We start from the raw sequence: 6,295 nt of genomic DNA on the forward strand, positions 1-6,295 counted from the left end.
TGGGCACACGAGGCAGCGCCGCCCAGGAGCCTCCCGACGGTGCCCCACTGTCCAGGCCCGCGGCTCCCCCTCCCAGCGGGGCCTCGGCCACCCCCACCCCAGGGGACCCGAGGAGCCAAGGGAGCCCCGGGAGGAGCAGTGGCCAGCTGGGCCCCTCGAGATCAGAGAGGGCCGCCTGGGAGGGCGTCAGAGCGGGCTTCCTAGGTCCAACCGGAGCTCGTGGGCGCAGGGGTCCAGCCAGAGGCGTAATGGCCGTGTCTTCCACCAGTGTCACCTGAGCCCACAGCGGCCCAAGAGGGATCGTCAGGGCGTTGACTTTTTAAAAAACAAATTTAATTGTGGTTAAAAAAAAATGCATCACATGAAATTGACCGTCACCCGTTTCCAATTATTCAGGGCAGTGGCATCAGGTGCGGTCACGTTGCTGAGCCGCCGTGGCCACCACCTGTCTCCAGAACAACTCTTCTTGCCCAACTGCCCCCTTCCCCCTTCTGCACTCATTCCGCCCCTCCCCCAGCCCCCGGGGCCCACCATTCTTTTTCCTGTCTCCAAGGGTTTGACAAATCTAGGGACCCTAAGTAGAGTCACACAGCGTCTGTCCCTTGATCACTGGCCTCTCACTCAGCATAATGTTCTTGAGATTCATCTCATGATAGCGTGGACCGGACTTCATTCTTTTTCCTGGTTGAGTACTATTCCAGGTGAGGGAGGATCTGAGTCGATTAGTCACCCGCTTGCCCCCGGCAGGCCCGGGTGGCCTTGGGCTGCTGTGATCCTGGCTGCCCTGGTCAGGACTCTGCTGCCGTTTCTTTGGGTCAAACCATGAAGCAGAATTGGCTAGGTCATAAGGTGATCCTTTTAATTACCTAATTAAATCTGTAAATGTCGACACGTGACAACTGCGCACTTCCGGGCACAGCGTGGCTCTCCCACACATGGGGGTGACATATAGTGAGCGGTCAGAGCCATCACAGGCTCCGTCGCCCCCAGCACTGACCGTCTGCACTGGGAGCCCCGGACCCCCTGTGGCGGCGATTTTGAAATTCCCAGTTGTAGTCGCGGCCTGGCCCCTGCCGTCCCAGGACGCACTGACCGTCCCCTCTCTGTTCCCTGACATGGTCACTCTATGTCCAGGTCCCCTCCCGCTGGGGGGATCGGCCCTCCCACGCGGCCCCTGCCTCACTCTTGGCTGAGCCCCGAGTCATTCCAGCCACCGAGAGGCAGGGAGTCTTTCGAGGCCCATGTCGCAGAGAAATCTGAGGCCACATCAGATTTCAGAATGTCCCCTCCCCGCGTGGTTCCTGCAGGGCCGCTCCCCACCCGCCGTGGCTGCAGGTCGCGGTTCCCATGCTGGCCAGCTCAGCGGCTTCCAAGAGAAACAGGTTGCACCTGGTGGGGTGCCCAGCCCGGCCAGCGGCCACGGGAGGGGGTGTGGAGGCCGGGGCACATGGCAGTCCCCACCAGGCTTCTGCCTGTTCCAGACCCACCTTAGGGACCTGGGAGACCCCGGGTGTTCAGCGCTGGAGCCAGCCGGACCTGAGGGCAACCCGACCTGAGGGCACCCCGGCTCAGCCACTTGCCAGCTGGTAACGGAGGGTGTGAGCCCCGTTTGCCATCTGGGGCCTCCCTGGAACGCCCACAGCCACAGCATCAGAAGAGGAGCGTCCACGTGGCACCCGGGGACCCTGCCACACACCCAGGACATTCCTGAAATTGAGGTGAAATCAGCCATTTTTAGATATGCAATTCCACAGCATTTAGTGCATTCTCATCTCATGATCGCCACCTCCAAATGGTTCTAAAACACTGTCATCTCCCCTAGAGGACACCCTGTCCCCTTAGTGGTCACTCCTCACCCAACCAGCTCCCAGCCCCTGGCAGCCCCTGGTCTGCTTTCTGTCCCTGTGGATTCACCTCTTCTGCACATTTCATGTCAATGACATCACACGCTGTGTGGCCTTTTGTGTCTGGCTTGTCACTCGGTGTCATGCTTTTGAGATTCATCCGTGTTGTGGCCTGGGCTGGGGCTCCACTCCTCTTCACGGGTGAGTAATATTCCACCTTGCGGGCAGACCACAGGGTGTTGACCCAGTCACCCACGGATGGGCATTTGGTGGCTTCCATTGGGGCTGTTGTGACTAGTGCCGCTGTGACCGCAAGGCACAGGTAGTTGAGCATTTCTGCCACCCCTTTTTGTGTCCTATGCCCGGGATCCCCAGGTGGCTCAGCCCCGGGGGCAGCGGCTGATTGAACACAGTCCTCCCTTGGCTCCGTCACCTCTGCAAAGCCCCCAGAGCCAGGAGGGAGGGCTGGGCCGGTCCTGGGAAGGCTGTGCCCCCAGAGGACGGGGACCTCGGAGAAGCCACACACGACGGGCGGGCCCTGGTGGCGGGTCCTGAAGACCTCGCCGGCCCCCACGGCTGGAACCCCTTCTTGGGATCAGCGCTGGACTCCGCGGGTCCTGGTCCCCTTCTCCTGGGGAGTCGAGCCCACGGAGCCCGTCCCCAGCCCATTTCTATTTGGAGACAGGGCCTCGCTGAGCTGCGGAGGCTGGCTTTGAACTCGCCATCCTCCTGCCTCAGCCTCCAGTCACTGGGCCCAGGGGGGTGACCTGCCAGGCCACCACATCAACTTTAAAGGCGAGGGGGGGGGACATTGTAAAACCCAGGAGGCAGGAACACGTGTCCCATCCGGCCCAGATGAACCTCATCCCGTTGGATTTCTGCACATCGTCTGGGTGACAGGTGCGGTGGCCCAGCCCCTGGGCGATCCTGGGTGTGTCCTCCCCCCGAAGTGTGGGTCTTGGCCAGCGAGCGCAGGGCAAGGGCAGGTTCCACAGCCCCCACGTTGTCCCCTCTAGGAACCTCGGTCTCCTTATGTGACGTAGGAGAGGGACGCTTTGTGGCTGTGCTTTGCTAGGGATTCACCCCGGGCCTTGGGCACAGGGCTCTGCTGTCCATCCCATCCCGGGCCCAGGACGGGGACACTCTGACTCCTGGCTTTGCACACGCTGTCCCCCAGGCTGGCCAACCCAGGTGAGCTCCTACATTATCCGCTGAGTCCCAGCCGAGAGGCCCCTCCTCCCGGCGGCTGCCCTGGCCTCCAGCCCTGGCCTCCAGCCCTGGCCTCCCTGCGGCAGAGTCCCGGGGGACCTCAGTCCCCCAGGGGACATCTGTGTCTGACAGTGTCTCCTCCAGATGGCGGCTCCTCGAGGGACAGGCTGGGGACATGGGGGGATAAAGTGGACGGATAAAGGAGCCGAGGCTCCTGGGGACCCCTGCCCCGTGGGAGCCCGGACCCCAGGGACGTGCCCCTTCCTGGACGCGCACCAGGCGGCGGGCACGTGGGGGAAGGCCCGGAGGACGCACCACCTGCGCCCTGACCCCTGCTGGTTCCCCGCAGCCCCTGCCGCGTCCAGGACAGCCTGTCCCCTGGGTGTCCCCCGGGTCACAGATAAGGGCTCCGGGCCGCTATCGGCAGGAAGCATCTTGGCAGGACAGGAAGCCGCGGCGTGGGGCCCGCGCGGGCTCGGCCTATCCGCGGCCAGATATTTTGGGAGCCGCTATATAAGCCCCGGCTGGGCTCCGGCAGCTCCCGGGGGGAGGCTCGGACTCCACGTCCTCCGCAGCCCTGAGGCTGGGGACCCGGGCCGCGAGGCTCTGGAGCAGGAGAAACCTGGGCCGCCCTGATCCCCTCCGGCTGCTGGGCGACCCCAGGCCAGTGGCCTCGCCTCTCTGGGCCTCAGTTCCCCCCGCCGCCCCCTGCCCGGCCTCCTCTGCTCCTGTCCAAGGTGGACCCCCCCTGGGCCCCGAGCCTCTCCTGAGGTCCCCACCGGACACTAGGCTCCTGGTGAGGTCTTCCCACAAGTTTGAATTTCTCAAGTTCAAAATCGTCCAGCCACTCGCACCCCAGGCCGCCCTAGGACTCCCCACCCGGATCCCCGCCCCAGACAGCTGCCCCCCAAGCTCCCGGCTGCCCCCCCTCCCCGGCTGCCCCCCACCTGGGATGTGGCTGCCATTATTCCCACTTAAGGAGACGGGAATTGAGGCCCAGAGAGGGGAAGGGACTCCGCTGAGGCCACACAGCAGGCCTGAGGCAGCGCCCAGTGGAGGCAGCCTGGGGCTCCCGCTGTCCCAGGGCAGCCGGTGACAGGGCTGGGGCGAGCCTGGTCCCCACTCCTGGCCAGCAGGCGCCTCCTCCGTGACCAGTAAAAGTGAAACGCAGAAGTGAGAGAAGCTCACCGGCCCCCGGCCCTGCTCAGGGCTCGGCCGTCCTCGGGGACAGGAGAGGGGCAGGACGAGGCCGGCGGGGGAGGCCAAGCGTGGCCATGTAAAGTGGCCCCAGCACCTGCCGGCGCTCGCCGGGGGGGCTGTGGAGCAGGCACGCGCCCCGCCCGGCAGCTGCAGCCAACGGGAGGGAACAGCCAGATAGAACCCAACCTGATCTCCACCCCCGGCCGAGCTCAGCCCAGCCCGGGGCCTGAAGAGCCAGGTTAGGCTGAGTGACCGCTGGCAAGTTACTGTCCTACTCTGGACCTCAGTCCCCCAGCCTCAGAAAGGTCTCCTACTGCCCTCACCTGCCCACACCCCTCTCTCTCTCTCTCTCTCTTTTGAACTGGGGACTGAGCCCAGGGGTGCTGAACCACTGAGCCGCACCCTCAGCACTATTTTTTAGGGGGGACAAGGTCTTGCGGAGTGGCTCAGGGCCTCAGTTGCTGAGGCTGGCTTTGAACGTGGGATCCTCCTGCCTCAGCCTCCGAGCGCTGGGTTGCAGGTGTGGGCCACCCCCGCTCCCCCACCTTCCCTCGAGGTCCCGGTGGGGCCGGGGGCCAGGACTGACGAGGCTCAGCCTGCAGCCCCGAGGGCCTCGCTCTCCCACCGAGAGCCTCACGGCCTCCCCACGCGGCCTGACGGCGGCTTAGAAACTCTGGCCAGTGAAAGTGGCTGCTCCGCTCCGCCTTCAGCCATCTGGAGCAGGTGACGGGGACCTGGGCTGTGCTCTGGGTCAATGCTCCACTGCCTCCAGGGCCTGTCCCGGGCACCACTCAGAAGCAGACACACACACACACACCAACACCCACCCACCCACACACACACACACACACACACCCCGTGGTCTTCTCTGATCTCTGCCCCATTTCAAAATGGCAGAGGCAGCTTCCCGTCTGCTCTAACCAGCCCAGAAGGGAGGGGGAAACCACCTCCCTCGTTCTGGAGCCTAGACCTTTAGTAATGCAATCCGTAAGCCCAGCAGCGGGTCTGCAGCCCCGTCTCAGGCAGGGCTCTTCCCATCAAGGTCATCGATTCAAGATGTGGAGCCCATAAAGGAGCTCGGGCAGTGGCGGTGGGGGTCAGGGGTGCCCCGTTTTCTTGATCCGCGTGCTGGGTACGTGGGGGAAGGCACTTTGAGAAAAGCCGCAGACTTAGGATCTGGGCACTTCCCGTCCAGATGTCATCACCTAACAAGGGGGGGGCGCAGTTAGGGTGTCAGGGACGCTGGAGGGCAGGTAGGTGACCAGGAGAGGCGGCGGGCAGGGGACAGATGGGGTCTGCAAGGGGCCTGGGGGGCAGGGTCTTCACCTGCCGGGGCCGCGGCATCTGGGTCCAGGACCCGCCCCGGGGAGGCTCTTGAATGGCGGGGAGCCGCGGGGTTGGGTGGGGTGAGCCTGGCGCAGGGAGATGCTGGGGGGAGCGAGTTTTACAGATAATTGTCCCAGGAACGTGACTCAGCTCGTGGGGACAGCTGAGGCAGGGGACAGCAGGGAACGGTTCCTCGTGGAGGGCAGGGGCCCGCGGTCACTCCGGCCCCACCTCCAGCTGCGCTCACCGAGGCTCGGCCTCCACCTGGGCCTCCGCCCGGGCCTCCAAGCCCCCATAGGAAGTCCTGCTTTCCCAACAACAAGCCACCGGCCACCTCCTCTGCCCTCCCCGCCCCACCCGGCCACTACGATGCTCCCCGTCTGCAGGCTCTCTGTGGGGACACTGGGCCTCCACCCTGGCTCAGGGGCCCTGGCCAGCAGAGGCCCCTGAGCCCTGTCACCTGGACCAGCCTCTCTGGAATCACCCAGGTGACTTGTCCCCATGGGTGCTATTTCTGGCTCTCGACTGGGGCCCGGTCCCCAGAGCCAGCCCAGGGTCCCCGGGAAGCCGGGCCTGCAGGAGGCCGTGGGTGGGTGGCCCCGTGGTCTCCCTGGGGCCGTGGGCCCAGCTGGCGGGAGGGGTCCCTCTCCTCAAGGCCAGGAGAGAGCAAAGGTGGCCTCAGGGGACAAGGGGCACTGGGCGCTCCCCCCCCCCCC

The sequence above is a fragment of the Marmota marmota genome, unplaced genomic scaffold (genome assembly GCF_001458135.2).
Source record: "Marmota marmota marmota unplaced genomic scaffold, marMar, whole genome shotgun sequence".
Lineage (NCBI taxonomy): Eukaryota > Metazoa > Chordata > Mammalia > Rodentia > Sciuridae > Marmota > Marmota marmota.